This window comes from Aulostomus chinensis, chromosome 4 (genome assembly GCF_037954235.1).
Source record: "Aulostomus chinensis isolate RoL2024-O1b breed Wild chromosome 4, RoL_Achi_v1.0, whole genome shotgun sequence".
NCBI classification, from domain to species: domain Eukaryota; kingdom Metazoa; phylum Chordata; class Actinopteri; order Syngnathiformes; family Aulostomidae; genus Aulostomus; species Aulostomus chinensis.
Genome location: NC_141323.1, coordinates 28,435,157 through 28,450,575, shown reverse-complemented (window position 1 = coordinate 28,450,575; position 15,419 = coordinate 28,435,157). Strand labels below are relative to the sequence as shown.

The window sequence follows — 15,419 nt, the reverse complement described above, 5'->3', positions numbered from 1 at the left end:
GAGGAGTAGAGAGAAGCCCAGTGCACTGCATCTGCCATCTGTCTACTTCAAATTACACGCTGCATGACATTCAATTTCAAAGCTGCAGAAAGGCGCTTCAAGAAAAGGTGTGTGAGGGAAGCTCGCTCATGCTGGTCCCCAAAGACTCAAAGCTGCCCTTTCCTCAAAAAGAAACAAAAACGCTAAAAGTACCTGGTATTCCCAGGCGGTCTCCCATCCAAGTACTAATCAGGGCCAACCCTGCTTAGTTTCCGATATCAGACGAGATCGGGTGTGTTCAGAGCGGTATGGCCGTAAGCCCTTGACTCTTACACACATGGGCTCTATATCCATTTCACTCACTTTACAACCTCAGAAAAAAAGTGAAGCGCAACAGCCTCAGAGTCTTTTCACACGCCAAATAGGTGTCCTGTCAATAAAAGAAAAGAATGTTGATGTCATCGAGAGAAAAGTATTGCTTCTGCCATCTGTCTAATTCGAATAAACCACTGCATGACATTCCATTCGAAAGCTGTGGAGGGCGCTTCAAGAAAAGGTGTGTGAGGGAAGCTCGCTCATGCTGGTCCCCAAACACTCAAAGCTGCCCTTTCCTCACAATGAAACAAAAAAGCTTACAGCACCTGGTATTCCCAGGAGGTCTCCCATCCAAGTACTAACCAGGCCCGACGCTGCTTAGCTTCCGAGATCAGACGAGTTCAGAATGGTGTGGACGTAAGTCCCTGACTCTGACACACATGGGCTCTATATCCATTTCACTCACTTTACAACGTCAGAAAAAATGTGATGTGCAAAAGCCTCACGGTCTTTTTACACACCAAATAGTTGTCCTGTCAATACAAAGAAAAAAATGTTGATGTCATCTAGAGAAAAGTACTGCATCTGCAATCTGTCTACTTCAAATTACACACTGCATGACATTCCATTCGAAAGCTGTGGAGGACGCTTCAAGAAAAGGTGTGTGAGGGAAGCTCGCTCATGCTGGTCCCCAAACACTCAAAGCTGCCCTTTCCTCACAATGAAACAAAAAAGCTTACAGCACCTGGTATTCCCAGGCGGTCTCCCATCCAAGTACTAACCAGGCCCGACCCTGCTTAGCTTCCGAGATCAGACGAGATCGGGCGTGTTCAGAGTGGTATGGCCGTAAGCCCTTGACTCTTACACACATGGGCTCTATATCCATTTCACTCACTTTACAACCTCAGAAAAAAAGTGAAGTGCAACAGCCTCAGGGTCTTTTCACACGCCAAATAGGTGTCCTGTCAATAAAAGAAAAGAATGTTGATGTCATCTAGAGAAAAGTACTGCATCTGCCATCTGTCTACTTCAAATTAACCACTGCATGACATTCCATTCCAAAGCTGTGGAGGGCGCTTCAAGAAAAGGTGTGTGAGGGAAGCTCGCTCATGCTGGTCCCAAAACACTCAAAGCTGCCCTTTCCTCACAATGAAACAAAAAAGCTTACAGCACCTGGTATTCCCAGGCGGTCTCCCATCCAAGTACTAACCAGGCCCAACCCTGCTTAGCTTCCGAGATCAGACGAGATCGGGCGTGTTCAGAGTGGTATGGCCGTAAGCTCTTGACTCTCACACACATGGGCTCTATATCCATTTCACACACTTTACAACCTCAGAAAAAAAGTGATGCGCAACAGCCTCAGGGTCTTTTCACACGCCAAATCGGTGTCATGTCAATAAAACAAAAGAATGTTGATGTCATCGAGAGAAAAGTACTGCATCTGCCATCTGTCTTCTTCAAATTAACCACTGCATGAAATTCCATTCCAAAGCTGCAGAGGGCCCTTCAAGAAAAGGTGTGTGAGGGAAGCTCGCTCATGCTGGTCCCCAAACACTCAAAGCGGCCCTTTCCTCACAATGAAACAAAAAAGCTTACAGCACCTGGTATTCCCAGGCGGTCTTCCATCCAAGTACTAACCAGGCCCGACCTTGCTAAGCTTCCGAGATCAGACGAGATCGGGCGTGTTCAGAGTGGTATGGCCGTAAGCCCTTGACTCTGACACACATGGGCTCTATATCCATTTCACTCACTTTACAACCTCAAAAAAAATGTGATGTGCAACAGCCTCACAGTCTTTTTACACACCAAATAGTTGTCCTGTCAATACAAAGAAAAGAATGTTGATGTCATCTAGAGAAAAGTACTGCATCTGCAATCTGTCTACTTCAAATTACACACTGCATGACATTCCATTCGAAAGCTGTGGAGGGCGCTTCAAGAAAAGGTGTGTGAGGGAAGCTCGCTCATGCTGGTCCCCAAACACTCAAAGCTGCCCTTTCCTCACAATGAAACAAAAAAGCTTACAGCACCTGGTATTCCCAGGCGGTCTCCCATCCAAGTACTAACCAGGCCCGACCCTGCTTAGCTTCCGAGATCAGACGAGATCGGGCGTGTTCAGAGTGGTATGGCCGTAAGCCCTTGACTCTTACACACATGGGCTCTATATCCATTTCACTCACTTTACAACCTCAGAAAAAAAGTGAAGCGCAACAGCCTCAGGGTCTTTTCACACGCCAAATAGGTGTCCTGTCAATAAAAGAAAAGAATGTTGATGTCATCTAGAGAAAAGTACTGCATCTGCCATCTGTCTACTTCAAATTAACCACTGCATGACATTCCATTCCAAAGCTGTGGAGGGCGCTTCAAGAAAAGGTGTGTGAGGGAAGCTCGCTCATGCTGGTCCCCAAACATTCAAAGCTGCCCTTTCCTCACAATGAAACAAAAAAGCTTACAGCACCTGGTATTCCCAGGCGGTCTCCCATCCAAGTACTAACCAGTCCCAACCCTGCTTAGCTTCCGAGATCAGACGAGATCGGGCGTGTTCAGAGTGGTATGGCCGTAAGCTCTTGACTCTCACACACATGGGCTCTATATCCATTTCACACAATTTACAACCTCAGAAAAAAAGTGATGCGCAACAGCCTCAGGGTCTTTTCACACGCCAAATACGTGTCCTGTCAAAAAAACAAAAGAATGTTGATGTCATCGAGAGAAAAGTACTGCATCTGCCATCTGTCTTCTTCAAATTAACCACTGCATGAAATTCCATTCCAAAGCTGCAGAGGGCCCTTCAAGAAAAGGTGTGTGAGGGAAGCTCGCTCATGCTGGTCCCCAAAGTCTCAAAGCGGCCCTTTCCTCACAATGAAACAAAAAGGCTTACAGTACCTGGTATTCCCAGGCGGTCTTCCATCCAAGTACTAACCAGGCCCGACCCTGCTAGGCTTCCGAGATCAGACGAGATCGGGCGTGTTCAGAGTGGTATGGCCGTAAGCCCTTGACTCTCACACACATGGGCTCTATATCCATTTCACTCACTTTACAACCTCAAAAAAAATGTGATGTGCAACAGCCTCACAGTCTTTTTACACACCAAATAGTTGTCCTGTCAATACAAAGAAAAGAATGTTGATGTCATCGAGAGAAAAGTACTGCATCTGCAATCTGTCTACTTCAAATTACACACTGCATGACATTCCATTCGAAAGCTGTGGAGGGCGCTTCAAGAAAAGGTGTGTGAGGGAAGCTCGCTCATGCTGGTCCCCAAACACTCAAAGCTGCCCTTTCCTCACAATGAAACAAAAAAGCTTACAGCACCTGGTATTCCCAGGCGGTCTCCCATCCAAGTACTAACCAGGCTCGACCCTGCTTAGCTTCCGAGATCAGACGAGATCGGGCGTGTTCAGAGTGGTATGGCCGTAAGCCCTTGACTCTTACACACATGGGCTCTATATCCATTTCACTCACTTTACAACCTCAGAAAAAAAGTGAAGCGCAACAGCCTCAGGGTCTTTTCACACGCCAAATCGGTGTCATGTCAATAAAACAAAAGAATGTTGATGTCATCGAGAGAAAAGTACTGCATCTGCCATCTGTCTTCTTCAAATTAACCACTGCATGAAATTCCATTCCAAAGCTGCAGAGGGCCCTTCAAGAAAAGGTGTGTGAGGGAAGCTCGCTCATGCTGGTCCCCAAACACTCAAAGCGGCCCTTTCCTCACAATGAAACAAAAAAGCTTACAGCACCTGGTATTCCCAGGCGGTCTTCCATCCAAGTACTAACCAGGCCCGACCTTGCTAAGCTTCCGAGATCAGACGAGATCGGGCGTGTTCAGAGTGGTATGGCCGTAAGCCCTTGACTCTGACACACATGGGCTCTATATCCATTTCACTCACTTTACAACCTCAAAAAAAATGTGATGTGCAACAGCCTCACAGTCTTTTTACACACCAAATAGTTGTCCTGTCAATACAAAGAAAAGAATGTTGATGTCATCTAGAGAAAAGTACTGCATCTGCAATCTGTCTACTTCAAATTACACACTGCATGACATTCCATTCGAAAGCTGTGGAGGGCGCTTCAAGAAAAGGTGTGTGAGGGAAGCTCGCTCATGCTGGTCCCCAAACACTCAAAGCTGCCCTTTCCTCACAATGAAACAAAAAAGCTTACAGCACCTGGTATTCCCAGGCGGTCTCCCATCCAAGTACTAACCAGGCCCGACCCTGCTTAGCTTCCGAGATCAGACGAGATCGGGCGTGTTCAGAGTGGTATGGCCGTAAGCCCTTGACTCTTACACACATGGGCTCTATATCCATTTCACTCACTTTACAACCTCAGAAAAAAAGTGAAGCGCAACAGCCTCAGGGTCTTTTCACACGCCAAATAGGTGTCCTGTCAATAAAAGAAAAGAATGTTGATGTCATCTAGAGAAAAGTACTGCATCTGCCATCTGTCTACTTCAAATTAACCACTGCATGACATTCCATTCCAAAGCTGTGGAGTGCGCTTCAAGAAAAGGTGTGTGAGGGAAGCTCGCTCATGCTGGTCCCAAAACACTCAAAGCTGCCCTTTCCTCACAATGAAACAAAAAAGCTTACAGCACCTGGTATTCCCAGGCGGTCTCCCATCCAAGTACTAACCAGGCCCGACCCTGCTTAGCTTCCGAGATCAGACGAGATCGGGCGTGTTCAGAGTGGTATGGCCGTAAGCCCTTGACTCTTACACACATGGGCTCTATATCCATTTCACTCACTTTACAACCTCAGAAAAAAAGTGAAGCGCAACAGCCTCAGGGTCTTTTCACACGCCAAATAGGTGTCCTGTCAATAAAAGAAAAGAATGTTGATGTCATCGAGAGAAAAGTACTGCATCTGCCATCTGTCTACTTCAAATTACACACTGCATGACATTCCATTCGAAAGCTGTGGAGGGCGCTTCAAGAAAAGGTGTGTGAGGGAAGCTCGCTCATGCTGGTCCCCAAACACTCAAAGCTGCCCTTTCCTCACAATGAAACAAAAAAGCTTACAGCACCTGGCATTCCCAGGCGGTCTTCCATCCAAGTACTAACCAGGCCCGACCCTGCTTAGCTTCTGAGATCAGACGAGATCGGGCGTGTTAAGAGTGGTATGGCCATAAGCCTTTGACTCTGACACATATGGGCTCTATATCCATTTCACACAATTTACAACCTCAGAAAAAAAGTGATGCGCAACAGCCTCAGGGTCTTTTCACACGCCAAATCGGTGTCATGTCAATAAAAGAAAAGAATGTTGATGTCATCGAGAGAAAAGTACTGCATCTGCCATCTGTCTTCTTCAAATTAACCACTGCATGAAATTCCATTCCAAAGCTGCAGAGGGCGCTTCAAGAAAAGGTGAGTGAGGGAAGCTCGCTCATGCTGGTCCCCAAAGACTCAAAGCGGCCCTTTCCTCACAATGAAACAAATAAGCTTACAGCACCTGGTATTCCCAGGCGGTCTTCCTTCCAAGTACTAACCAGGCCCGACCCTGCTAAGCTTCCGAGATCAGACGAGATCGGGCGTGTTCAGAGTGGTATGGCCGTAAGCCCTTGACTCTCACACACATGGGCTCTATATCCATTTCACTCACTTTACAACCTCAAAAAAAATGTGATGTGCAAACGCCTCACGGTCTTTTTACACACCAAATAGTTGTCCTGTCAATACAAAGAAAAGAATGTTGATGTCATCTAGAGAAAAGTACTGCATCTGCCATCTGTCTTCTTCAAATTAACCACTGCATGAAATTCCATTCCAAAGCTGCAGAGGGCGCTTCAAGAAAAGGTGTGGGAGGGAAGCTCGCTCATGCTAGTCCCCAAAGACTCAAAGCTGCCCTTTCCTCACAAAGAAATAAAAAAGCTTACAGCACCTGGTATTCCCAGGCGGTGTTCCATCCAAGTACTAACCAGGCCCGACCCTGCTTAGCTTCCGAGATCAGACGAGATTGGGCGTGTTCAGAGTGGTATGGCCATAAGCCTTTGACTCTGACACACATGGGCTCTATATCCATTTCACACAATTTACAACCTCAGAAAAAAAGTGATGCGCAACAGCCTCAGGGTCTTTTCACACGCCAAATCGGTGTCCTGTCAATAAAAGAAAAGAATGTTGATGTCATCGAGAGAAAAGTACTGCATCTGCCATCTGTCTTCTTCAAATTAACCACTGCATGAAATTCCATTCCAAAGCTGCAGAGGGTGCTTCAAGAAAAGGTGTGTGAGGGAAGCTCGCTCATGCTGGTCCCCAAAGACTCAAAGCGGCCCTTTCCTCACAATGAAACAAAAAAGCTTACAGCACCTGGTATTCCCAGGCGGTCTCCCATCCAAGTACTAACCAGGCCCGACCCTGCTAAGCTTCCGAGATCAGACGAGATCGGGCGTGTTCAGAGTGGTATGGCCGTAAGCCCTTGACTCTCACACACATGGGCTCTATATCCATTTCACTCACTTTACAACCTCAAAAAAAATGTGATGTGCAACAGCCTCACGGTCTTTTTACACACCAAATAGTTGTCCTGTCAATACAAAGAAAAGAATGTTGATGTCATCTAGAGAAAAGTACTGCATCTGCAATCTGTCTACTTCAAATTACACACTGCATGACATTCCATTCGAAAGCTGTGGAGGGCGCTTCAAGAAAAGGTGTGTGAGGGAAGCTCGCTCATGCTGGTCCCCAAACACTCAAAGCTGCCCTTTCCTCACAATGAAACAAAAAAGCTTACAGCACCTGGTATTCCCAGGCGGTCTCCCATCGAAGTACTAACCAGGCCCGACCCTGCTTAGCTTCCGAGATCAGACGAGATCGGGTGTGTTCAGAGTGGTATGGCCGTAAGCCCTTGACTCTTACACACATGGGCTCTATATCCATTTCACACAATTTACAACCTCAGAGAAAAAGTGATGCGCAACAGCCTCAGGGTCTTTTCACACGCCAAATCGGTGTCCTGTCAATAAAAGAAAAGAATGTTGATGTCATCGAGAGAAAAGTACTGCATCTGCCATCTGTCTTCTTCAAATTAACCACTGCATGAAATTCCATTCCAAAGCTGCAGAGGGCGCTTCAAGAAAAGGTGTGTGAGGGAAGCTCGCTCATGCTGGTCCCCAAAGACTCAAAGCGGCCCTTTCCTCACAATGAAACAAAAAAGCTTACAGCACCTGGTATTCCCAGGCGGTCTCCCATCCAAGTACTAACCAGGCCCGACCCTGCTAAGCTTCCGAGATCAGACGAGATCGGGCGTGTTCAGAGTGGTATGGCCGTAAGCCCTTGACTCTCACACACATGGGCTCTATATCCATTTCACTCACTTTACAACCTCAAAAAAAATGTGATGTGCAACAGCCTCACGGTCTTTTTACACACCAAATAGTTGTCCTGTCAATACAAAGAAAAGAATGTTGATGTCATCTAGAGAAAAGTACTGCATCTGCAATCTGTCTACTTCAAATTACACACTGCATGACATTCCATTCGAAAGCTGTGGAGGGCGCTTCAAGAAAAGGTGTGTGAGGGAAGCTCGCTCATGCTGGTCCCCAAACACTCAAAGCTGCCCTTTCCTCACAATGAAACAAAAAAGCTTACAGCACCTGGTATTCCCAGGCGGTCTCCCATCGAAGTACTAACCAGGCCCGACCCTGCTTAGCTTCCGAGATCAGACGAGATCGGGCGTGTTCAGAGTGGTATGGCCGTAAGCCCTTGACTCTTACACACATGGGCTCTATATCCATTTCACTCACTTTACAACCTCAGAAAAAAAGTGAAGCGCAACAGCCTCAGGGTCTTTTCACACGCCAAATAGGTGTCCTGTCAATAAAAGAAAAGAATGTTGATGTCATCTAGAGAAAAGTACTGCATCTGCCATCTGTCTACTTCAAATTAACCACTGCATGACATTCCATTCCAAAGCTGTGGAGGGCGCTTCAAGAAAAGGTGTGTGAGGGAAGCTCGCTCATGCTGGTCCCAAAACACTCAAAGCTGCCCTTTCCTCACAATGAAACAAAAAAGCTTACAGCACCTGGTATTCCCAGGCGGTCTCCCATCCAAGTACTAACCAGGCCCAACCCTGGTTAGCTTCCGAGATCAGACGAGATCGAGCGTGTTCAGAGTGGTATGGCCGTAAGCTCTTGACTCTCACACACATGGGCTCTATATCCATTTCACACAATTTACAACCTCAGAAAAAAAGTGAAGCGCAACAGCCTCAGGGTCTTTTCACACGCCAAATACGTGTCCTTTCAAAAAAACAAAAGAATGTTGATGTCATCGTGAGAAAAGTACTGCATCTGCCATTTGTCTTCTTCAAATTAACCACTGCATGAAATTCCATTCCAAAGCTGCAGAGGGCCCTTCAAGAAAAGGTGTGTGAGGGAAGCTCGCTCATGCTGGTCCCCAAACACTCAAAGCGGCCCTTTCCTCACAATGAAACAAAAAAGCTTACAGCACCTGGTATTCCCAGGCGGTCTTCCATCCAAGTACTAACCAGGCCCGACCTTGCTAAGCTTCCGAGATCAGACGAGATCGGGCGTGTTCAGAGTGGTATGGCCGTAAGCCCTTGACTCTCACACACATGGGCTCTATATCCATTTCACTCACTTTACAACCTCAAAAAAAATGTGATGTGCAACAGCCTCACAGTCTTTTTACACACCAAATAGTTGTCCTGTCAATACAAAGAAAAGAATGTTGATGTCATCTAGAGAAAAGTACTGCATCTGCAATCTGTCTACTTCAAATTACACACTGCATGACATTCCATTCGAAAGCTGTGGAGGGCGCTTCAAGAAAAGGTGTGTGAGGGAAGCTCGCTCATGCTGGTCCCCAAACACTCAAAGCTGCCCTTTCCTCACAATGAAAAAAAAAAGCTTACAGCACCTGGTATTCCCAGGCGGTCTCCCATCCAAGTACTAACAAGGCCCGACCCTGCTTAGCTTCCGAGATCAGACGAGATCGGGCGTGTTCAGAGTGGTATGGCCGTAAGCCCTTGGCTCTCACACACATGGGCTCTATATCCATTTCACTCACTTTACAACCTCAGAAAAAAAGTGAAGCGCAACAGCCTCAGGGTCTTTTCACACGCCAAATCGGTGTCATGTCAATAAAACAAAAGAATGTTGATGTCATCGAGAGAAAAGTACTGCATCTGCCATTTGTCTTCTTCAAATTAACCACTGCATGAAATTCCATTCCAAAGCTGCAGAGGGCCCTTCAAGAAAAGGTGTGTGAGGGAAGCTCGCTCATGCTGGTCCCCAAACACTCAAAGCGGCCCTTTCCTCACAATGAAACAAAAAAGCTTACAGCACCTGGTATTCCCAGGCGGTCTTCCATCCAAGTACTAACCAGGCCCGACCTTGCTAAGCTTCCGAGATCAGACGAGATCGGGCGTGTTCAGAGTGGTATGGCCGTAAGCCCTTGACTCTGACACACATGGGCTCTATATCCATTTCACTCACTTTACAACCTCAAAAAAAATGTGATGTGCAACAGCCTCACAGTCTTTTTACACACCAAATAGTTGTCCTGTCAATACAAAGAAAAGAATGTTGATGTCATCTAGAGAAAAGTACTGCATCTGCAATCTGTCTACTTCAAATTACACACTGCATGACATTCCATTCGAAAGCTGTGGAGGGCGCTTCAAGAAAAGGTGTGTGAGGGAAGCTCGCTCATGCTGGTCCCCAAACACTCAAAGCTGCCCTTTCCTCACAATGAAACAAAAAAGCTTACAGCACCTGGTATTCCCAGGCGGTCTCCCATCCAAGTACTAACCAGGCCCGACCCTGCTTAGCTTCCGAGATCAGACGAGATCGGGCGTGTTCAGAGTGGTATGGCCGTAAGCCCTTGACTCTGACACACATGGGCTCTATATCCATTTCACACACTTTACAACCTCAGAAAAAAAGTGATGCGCAACAGCCTCAGGGTCTTTTCACACGCCAAATCGGTGTCCTGTCAATAAAAGAAAAGAATGTTGATGTCATCGAGAGAAAAGTACTGCATCTGCCATCTGTCTTCTTCAAATTAACCACTGCATGAAATTCCATTCCAAAGCTGCAGAAAGGTGCTTCAAGAAAAGGTGTGTGAGGGAAGCTCGCTCATGCTGGTCCCCAAAGACTCAAAGCGGCCCTTTCCTCACAATGAAACAAAAAAGCTTACAGCACCTGGTATTCCCAGGCGGTCTTCCATCCAAGTACTAACCAGGCCCGACCCTGCTAAGCTTCCGAGATCAGACGAGATCGGGCGTGTTCAGAGTGGTATGGCCGTAAGCCCTTGACTCTCACACACATGGGCTCTATATCCATTTCACTCACTTTACAACCTCAAAAAAAATGTGATGTGCAACAGCCTCACAGTCTTTTTACACACCAAATAGTTGTCCTGTCAATACAAAGAAAAGAATGTTGATGTCATCTAGAGAAAAGTACTGCATCTGCAATCTGTCTACTTCAAATTACACACTGCATGACATTCCATTCGAAAGCTGTGGAGGGCGCTTCAAGAAAAGGTGTGTGAGGGAAGCTCGCTCATGCTGGTCCCCAAACACTCAAAGCTGCCCTTTCCTCACAATGAAAAAAAAAAGCTTACAGCACCTGGTATTCCCAGGCGGTCTCCCATCCAAGTACTAACCAGGCCCGACCCTGCTTAGCTTCCGAGATCAGACGAGATCGGGCGTGTTCAGAGTGGTATGGCCATAAGCCTTTGACTGTGACACACATGGGCTCTATATCCATTTCACACAATTTACAACCTCAGAAAAAAAGTGATGCGCAAAAGCCTCAGGGTCTTTTTACACACCAAATAGTTGTCCTGTCAATACAAAGAAAAAAATGTTGATGTCATCGAGAGAAAAGTACTGCATCTGCAATCTGTCTACTTCAAATTACACACTGCATGACATTCCATTCGAAAGCTGTGGAGGGCGCTTCAAGAAAAGGTGTGTGAGGGAAGCTCGCTCATGCTGGTCCCCAAACACTCAAAGCTGCCCTTTCCTCACAATGAAACAAAAAAGCTTACAGCACCTGGCATTCCCAGGCAGTCTTCCATCCAAGTACTAACCAGGCCCGACCCTGCTTAGCTTCTGAGATCAGACGAGATCGGGCGTGTTAAGAGTGGTATGGCCATAAGCCTTTGACTCTGACACATATGGGCTCTATATCCATTTCACACAATTTACAACCTCAGAAAAAAAGTGATGCGACACAGCCTCAGGGTCTTTTCACACGCCAAATACGTGTCCTGTCAATAAAAGAAAAGAATGTTGATGTCATCGAGAGAAAAGTACTGCATCTGCCATCTGTCTTCTTCAAATTAACCACTGCATGAAATTCCATTCCAAAGCTGCAGAGGGCGCTTCAAGAAAAGGTGTGTGAGGGAAGCTCGCTCATGCTGGTCCCCAAAGACTCAAAGCTGCCCTTTCCTCACAAAGAAATAAAAAAGCTTACAGCACCTGGTATTCCCAGGCGGTGTTCCATCCAAGTACTAACCAGGCCCGACCCTGCTTAGCTTCCGAGATCAGACGAGATTGGGCGTGTTCAGAGTGGTATGGCCATAAGCCTTTGACTCTGACACACATGGGCTCTATATCCATTTCACACAATTTACAACCTCAGAAAAAAAGTGATGCGCAACAGCCTCAGGGTCTTTTCACACGCCAAATCGGTGTCCTGTCAATAAAAGAAAAGAATGTTGATGTCATCGAGAGAAAAGTACTGCATCTGCCATCTGTCTTCTTCAAATTAACCACTGCATGAAATTCCATTCCAAAGCTGCAGAGGGCGCTTCAAGAAAAGGTGTGTGAGGGAAGCTCGCTCATGCTGGTCCCCAAAGACTCAAAGCGGCACTTTCCTCACAATGAAACAAAAAAGCTTACAGCACCTGGTATTCCCAGGCGGTCTCCCATCCAAGTACTAACCAGGCCCGACCCTGCTAAGCTTCCGAGATCAGACGAGATTGGGCGTGTTCAGAGTGGTATGGCCGTAAGCCCTTGACTCTCACACACATGGGCTCTATATCCATTTCACTCACTTTACAACCTCAAAAAAAATGTGATGTGCAACAGCCTCACGGTCTTTTTACACACCAAATAGTTGTCCTGTCAATACAAAGAAAAGAATGTTGATGTCATCTAGAGAAAAGTACTGCATCTGCAATCTGTCTACTTCAAATTACACACTGCATGACATTCCATTCGAAAGCTGTGGAGGGCGCTTCAAGAAAAGGTGTGTGAGGGAAGCTCGCTCATGCTGGTCCCCAAACACTCAAAGCTGCCCTTTCCTCACAATGAAACAAAAAAGCTTACAGCACCTGGTATTCCCAGGCGGTCTCCCATCGAAGTACTAACCAGGCCCGACCCTGCTTAGCTTCCGAGATCAGACGAGATCGGGCGTGTTCAGAGTGGTATGGCCGTAAGCCCTTGACTCTCACACACATGGGCTCTATATCCATTTCACACACTTTACAACCTCAGAAAAAAAGTGAAGCGCAACAGCCTCAGGGTCTTTTCACACGCCAAATAGGTGTCCTGTCAATAAAAGAAAAGAATGTTAATGTCATCTAGAGAAAAGTACTGCATCTGCCATCTGTCTACTTCAAATTAACCACTGCATGACATTCCATTCCAAAGCTGTGGAGGGCGCTTCAAGAAAAGGTGTGTGAGGGAAGCTCGCTCATGCTGGTCCCCAAAGACTCAAAGCTGCCCTTTCCTCACAAAGAAATAAAAAAGCTTACAGCACCTGGTATTCCCAGGCGGTCTTCCATCCAAGTACTAACCAGGCCCGACCCTGCTTAGCTTCCGAGATCAGACGAGATCGGGCGTGTTCAGAGTGGTATGGCCGTAAGCCCTTGACTCTGACACACATGGGCTCTATATCCATTTCACACAATTTACAAACTCAGAAAAAAAGTGATGCGCAACAGCCTCAGGGTCTTTTCACACGCCAAATCGGTGTCCTGTCAATAAAAGAAAAGAATGTTGATGTCATCGAGAGAAAAGTACTGCATCTGCCATCTGTCTTCTTCAAATTAACCACTGCATGAAATTCCATTCCAAAGCTGCAGAGGGCGCTTCAAGAAAAGGTGTGTGAGGGAAGCTCGCTCATGCTGGTCCCCAAAGACTCAAAGCGGCCCTTTCCTCACAATGAAACAAAAAAGCTTACAGCACCTGGTATTCCCAGGCGGTCTTCCATCCAAGTACTAACCAGGCCCGACCCTGCTAAGCTTCCGAGATCAGACGAGATCGGGCGTGTTCAGAGTGGTATGGCCGTAAGCCCTTGACTCTCACACACATGGGCTCTATATCCATTTCACTCACTTTACAACCTCAAAAAAAATGTGATGTGCAACAGCCTCACGGTCTTTTTACACACCAAATAGTTGTCCTGTCAATACAAAGAAAAAATGTTGATGTCATCTAGAGAAAAGTACTGCATCTGCAATCTGTCTACTTCAAATTACCCACTGCATGACATTCCATTCGAAAGCTGCAGAGGGCGCTTCAAGAAAATGTGTGTGAGGGAAGCTCGCTCATGCTGGTCCCCAAACACTCAAAGCTGCCCTTTCCTCACAATGAAACAAAAAAGCTTACAGCACCTGGTATTCCCAGGCGGTCTCCCATCCAAGTACTAACCAGGCCCGACCCTGCTTAGCTTCCGAGATCAGACGAGATCGGGCGTGTTCAGAGTGGTATGGCCGTAAGCCCTTGACTCTGACACACATGGGCTCTATATCCATTTCACACACTTTACAACCTCAGAAAAAAAGTGATGCGCAACAGCCTCAGGGTCTTTTCACACGCCAAATCGGTGTCCTGTCAATAAAAGAAAAGAATGTTGATGTCATCGAGAGAAAAGTACTGCATCTGCCATCTGTCTTCTTCAAATTAACCACTGCATGAAATTCCATTCCAAAGCTGCAGAAAGGTGCTTCAAGAAAAGGTGTGTGAGGGAAGCTCGCTCATGCTGGTCCCCAAAGACTCAAAGCGGCCCTTTCCTCACAATGAAACAAAAAAGCTTACAGCACCTGGTATTCCCAGGCGGTCTTCCATCCAAGTACTAACCAGGCCCGACCCTGCTAAGCTTCCGAGATCAGACGAGATCGGGCGTGTTCAGAGTGGTATGGCCGTAAGCCCTTGACTCTCACACACATGGGCTCTATATCCATTTCACTCACTTTACAACCTCAAAAAAAATGTGATGTGCAACAGCCTCACAGTCTTTTTACACACCAAATAGTTGTCCTGTCAATACAAAGAAAAGAATGTTGATGTCATCTAGAGAAAAGTACTGCATCTGCAATCTGTCTACTTCAAATTACACACTGCATGACATTCCATTCGAAAGCTGTGGAGGGCGCTTCAAGAAAAGGTGTGTGAGGGAAGCTCGCTCATGCTGGTCCCCAAACACTCAAAGCTGCCCTTTCCTCACAATGAAAAAAAAAAGCTTACAGCACCTGGTATTCCCAGGCGGTCTCCCATCCAAGTACTAACCAGGCCCGACCCTGCTTAGCTTCCGAGATCAGACGAGATCGGGCGTGTTCAGAGTGGTATGGCCATAAGCCTTTGACTGTGACACACATGGGCTCTATATCCATTTCACACAATTTACAACCTCAGAAAAAAAGTGATGCGCAAAAGCCTCAGGGTCTTTTTACACACCAAATAGTTGTCCTGTCAATACAAAGAAAAAAATGTTGATGTCATCGAGAGAAAAGTACTGCATCTGCAATCTGTCTACTTCAAATTACACACTGCATGACATTCCATTCGAAAGCTGTGGAGGGCGCTTCAAGAAAAGGTGTGTGAGGGAAGCTCGCTCATGCTGGTCCCCAAACACTCAAAGCTGCCCTTTCCTCACAATGAAACAAAAAAGCTTACAGCACCTGGCATTCCCAGGCAGTCTTCCATCCAAGTACTAACCAGGCCCGACCCTGCTTAGCTTCTGAGATCAGACGAGATCGGGCGTGTTAAGAGTGGTATGGCCATAAGCCTTTGACTCTGACACATATGGGCTCTATATCCATTTCACACAATTTACAACCTCAGAAAAAAAGTGATGCGCAACAGCCTCAGGGTCTTTTCACACGCCAAATACGTGTCCTGTCAATAAAAGAAAAGAATGTT

The 15,419-nt window shown here is 46.5% G+C and overlaps 32 non-coding genes and 3 pseudogenes across 32 annotated transcripts; all 35 read right to left on the bottom strand.

Annotated features, from left to right (window-relative positions):
• Positions 1–180: 180 nt before the first annotated feature.
• LOC147265416 (5S ribosomal RNA) lies at positions 181–299 on the bottom strand (annotated as a pseudogene).
• Positions 300–1,027: 728 nt separating this feature from the next.
• LOC147265415 (5S ribosomal RNA) lies at positions 1,028–1,146 on the bottom strand. The gene has a single exon (XR_015113936.1). It is a non-coding gene; the product is annotated as a 5S ribosomal RNA (ribosomal RNA).
• A 309-nt stretch (positions 1,147–1,455) lies between these two features.
• On the bottom strand, positions 1,456–1,574 carry LOC147265414 (5S ribosomal RNA). Its single transcript, XR_015115590.1, has one exon. It is a non-coding gene; the product is annotated as a 5S ribosomal RNA (ribosomal RNA).
• Positions 1,575–1,883: 309 nt separating this feature from the next.
• LOC147265413 (5S ribosomal RNA) lies at positions 1,884–2,002 on the bottom strand. Its single transcript, XR_015114971.1, has one exon. It is a non-coding gene; the product is annotated as a 5S ribosomal RNA (ribosomal RNA).
• A 310-nt stretch (positions 2,003–2,312) lies between these two features.
• Positions 2,313–2,431, bottom strand: LOC147265412 (5S ribosomal RNA). The gene has a single exon (XR_015113925.1). It is a non-coding gene; the product is annotated as a 5S ribosomal RNA (ribosomal RNA).
• Positions 2,432–2,740: 309 nt separating this feature from the next.
• LOC147265411 (5S ribosomal RNA) lies at positions 2,741–2,859 on the bottom strand. The gene has a single exon (XR_015113146.1). It is a non-coding gene; the product is annotated as a 5S ribosomal RNA (ribosomal RNA).
• Positions 2,860–3,168: 309 nt separating this feature from the next.
• LOC147265410 (5S ribosomal RNA) lies at positions 3,169–3,287 on the bottom strand. The gene has a single exon (XR_015115105.1). It is a non-coding gene; the product is annotated as a 5S ribosomal RNA (ribosomal RNA).
• Positions 3,288–3,597: 310 nt separating this feature from the next.
• LOC147265409 (5S ribosomal RNA) lies at positions 3,598–3,716 on the bottom strand. The gene has a single exon (XR_015113028.1). It is a non-coding gene; the product is annotated as a 5S ribosomal RNA (ribosomal RNA).
• A 309-nt stretch (positions 3,717–4,025) lies between these two features.
• On the bottom strand, positions 4,026–4,144 carry LOC147265408 (5S ribosomal RNA). Its single transcript, XR_015114970.1, has one exon. It is a non-coding gene; the product is annotated as a 5S ribosomal RNA (ribosomal RNA).
• A 310-nt stretch (positions 4,145–4,454) lies between these two features.
• Positions 4,455–4,573, bottom strand: LOC147265407 (5S ribosomal RNA). The gene has a single exon (XR_015113914.1). It is a non-coding gene; the product is annotated as a 5S ribosomal RNA (ribosomal RNA).
• Positions 4,574–4,882: 309 nt separating this feature from the next.
• Positions 4,883–5,001, bottom strand: LOC147265406 (5S ribosomal RNA). The gene has a single exon (XR_015113903.1). It is a non-coding gene; the product is annotated as a 5S ribosomal RNA (ribosomal RNA).
• Positions 5,002–5,310: 309 nt separating this feature from the next.
• On the bottom strand, positions 5,311–5,429 carry LOC147265405 (5S ribosomal RNA). Its single transcript, XR_015115359.1, has one exon. It is a non-coding gene; the product is annotated as a 5S ribosomal RNA (ribosomal RNA).
• Positions 5,430–5,738: 309 nt separating this feature from the next.
• LOC147265404 (5S ribosomal RNA) lies at positions 5,739–5,857 on the bottom strand. Its single transcript, XR_015114740.1, has one exon. It is a non-coding gene; the product is annotated as a 5S ribosomal RNA (ribosomal RNA).
• Positions 5,858–6,167: 310 nt separating this feature from the next.
• Positions 6,168–6,286, bottom strand: LOC147265403 (5S ribosomal RNA). The gene has a single exon (XR_015114953.1). It is a non-coding gene; the product is annotated as a 5S ribosomal RNA (ribosomal RNA).
• Positions 6,287–6,595: 309 nt separating this feature from the next.
• LOC147265402 (5S ribosomal RNA) lies at positions 6,596–6,714 on the bottom strand. The gene has a single exon (XR_015113112.1). It is a non-coding gene; the product is annotated as a 5S ribosomal RNA (ribosomal RNA).
• Positions 6,715–7,024: 310 nt separating this feature from the next.
• LOC147265401 (5S ribosomal RNA) lies at positions 7,025–7,143 on the bottom strand. Its single transcript, XR_015112952.1, has one exon. It is a non-coding gene; the product is annotated as a 5S ribosomal RNA (ribosomal RNA).
• Positions 7,144–7,452: 309 nt separating this feature from the next.
• Positions 7,453–7,571, bottom strand: LOC147265400 (5S ribosomal RNA). The gene has a single exon (XR_015113110.1). It is a non-coding gene; the product is annotated as a 5S ribosomal RNA (ribosomal RNA).
• A 310-nt stretch (positions 7,572–7,881) lies between these two features.
• On the bottom strand, positions 7,882–8,000 carry LOC147265399 (5S ribosomal RNA). The gene has a single exon (XR_015115031.1). It is a non-coding gene; the product is annotated as a 5S ribosomal RNA (ribosomal RNA).
• Positions 8,001–8,309: 309 nt separating this feature from the next.
• Positions 8,310–8,428, bottom strand: LOC147265398 (5S ribosomal RNA). The gene has a single exon (XR_015113163.1). It is a non-coding gene; the product is annotated as a 5S ribosomal RNA (ribosomal RNA).
• A 309-nt stretch (positions 8,429–8,737) lies between these two features.
• On the bottom strand, positions 8,738–8,856 carry LOC147265397 (5S ribosomal RNA). Its single transcript, XR_015114969.1, has one exon. It is a non-coding gene; the product is annotated as a 5S ribosomal RNA (ribosomal RNA).
• A 310-nt stretch (positions 8,857–9,166) lies between these two features.
• LOC147265396 (5S ribosomal RNA) lies at positions 9,167–9,285 on the bottom strand. Its single transcript, XR_015113179.1, has one exon. It is a non-coding gene; the product is annotated as a 5S ribosomal RNA (ribosomal RNA).
• Positions 9,286–9,594: 309 nt separating this feature from the next.
• LOC147265395 (5S ribosomal RNA) lies at positions 9,595–9,713 on the bottom strand. The gene has a single exon (XR_015114968.1). It is a non-coding gene; the product is annotated as a 5S ribosomal RNA (ribosomal RNA).
• A 310-nt stretch (positions 9,714–10,023) lies between these two features.
• On the bottom strand, positions 10,024–10,142 carry LOC147265394 (5S ribosomal RNA). Its single transcript, XR_015113892.1, has one exon. It is a non-coding gene; the product is annotated as a 5S ribosomal RNA (ribosomal RNA).
• A 310-nt stretch (positions 10,143–10,452) lies between these two features.
• Positions 10,453–10,571, bottom strand: LOC147265393 (5S ribosomal RNA). The gene has a single exon (XR_015113923.1). It is a non-coding gene; the product is annotated as a 5S ribosomal RNA (ribosomal RNA).
• A 310-nt stretch (positions 10,572–10,881) lies between these two features.
• Positions 10,882–11,000, bottom strand: LOC147265392 (5S ribosomal RNA). Its single transcript, XR_015115466.1, has one exon. It is a non-coding gene; the product is annotated as a 5S ribosomal RNA (ribosomal RNA).
• A 310-nt stretch (positions 11,001–11,310) lies between these two features.
• LOC147265391 (5S ribosomal RNA) lies at positions 11,311–11,429 on the bottom strand (annotated as a pseudogene).
• A 309-nt stretch (positions 11,430–11,738) lies between these two features.
• On the bottom strand, positions 11,739–11,857 carry LOC147265390 (5S ribosomal RNA). Its single transcript, XR_015114952.1, has one exon. It is a non-coding gene; the product is annotated as a 5S ribosomal RNA (ribosomal RNA).
• Positions 11,858–12,166: 309 nt separating this feature from the next.
• Positions 12,167–12,285, bottom strand: LOC147265389 (5S ribosomal RNA). Its single transcript, XR_015114771.1, has one exon. It is a non-coding gene; the product is annotated as a 5S ribosomal RNA (ribosomal RNA).
• A 310-nt stretch (positions 12,286–12,595) lies between these two features.
• LOC147265388 (5S ribosomal RNA) lies at positions 12,596–12,714 on the bottom strand. The gene has a single exon (XR_015115018.1). It is a non-coding gene; the product is annotated as a 5S ribosomal RNA (ribosomal RNA).
• Positions 12,715–13,023: 309 nt separating this feature from the next.
• Positions 13,024–13,142, bottom strand: LOC147265387 (5S ribosomal RNA). The gene has a single exon (XR_015112681.1). It is a non-coding gene; the product is annotated as a 5S ribosomal RNA (ribosomal RNA).
• A 309-nt stretch (positions 13,143–13,451) lies between these two features.
• Positions 13,452–13,570, bottom strand: LOC147265386 (5S ribosomal RNA). Its single transcript, XR_015113922.1, has one exon. It is a non-coding gene; the product is annotated as a 5S ribosomal RNA (ribosomal RNA).
• Positions 13,571–13,879: 309 nt separating this feature from the next.
• On the bottom strand, positions 13,880–13,998 carry LOC147265385 (5S ribosomal RNA). The gene has a single exon (XR_015113881.1). It is a non-coding gene; the product is annotated as a 5S ribosomal RNA (ribosomal RNA).
• Positions 13,999–14,308: 310 nt separating this feature from the next.
• Positions 14,309–14,427, bottom strand: LOC147265384 (5S ribosomal RNA). The gene has a single exon (XR_015113921.1). It is a non-coding gene; the product is annotated as a 5S ribosomal RNA (ribosomal RNA).
• Positions 14,428–14,737: 310 nt separating this feature from the next.
• On the bottom strand, positions 14,738–14,856 carry LOC147265383 (5S ribosomal RNA). The gene has a single exon (XR_015115465.1). It is a non-coding gene; the product is annotated as a 5S ribosomal RNA (ribosomal RNA).
• Positions 14,857–15,166: 310 nt separating this feature from the next.
• LOC147265382 (5S ribosomal RNA) lies at positions 15,167–15,285 on the bottom strand (annotated as a pseudogene).
• Positions 15,286–15,419: the final 134 nt, after the last annotated feature.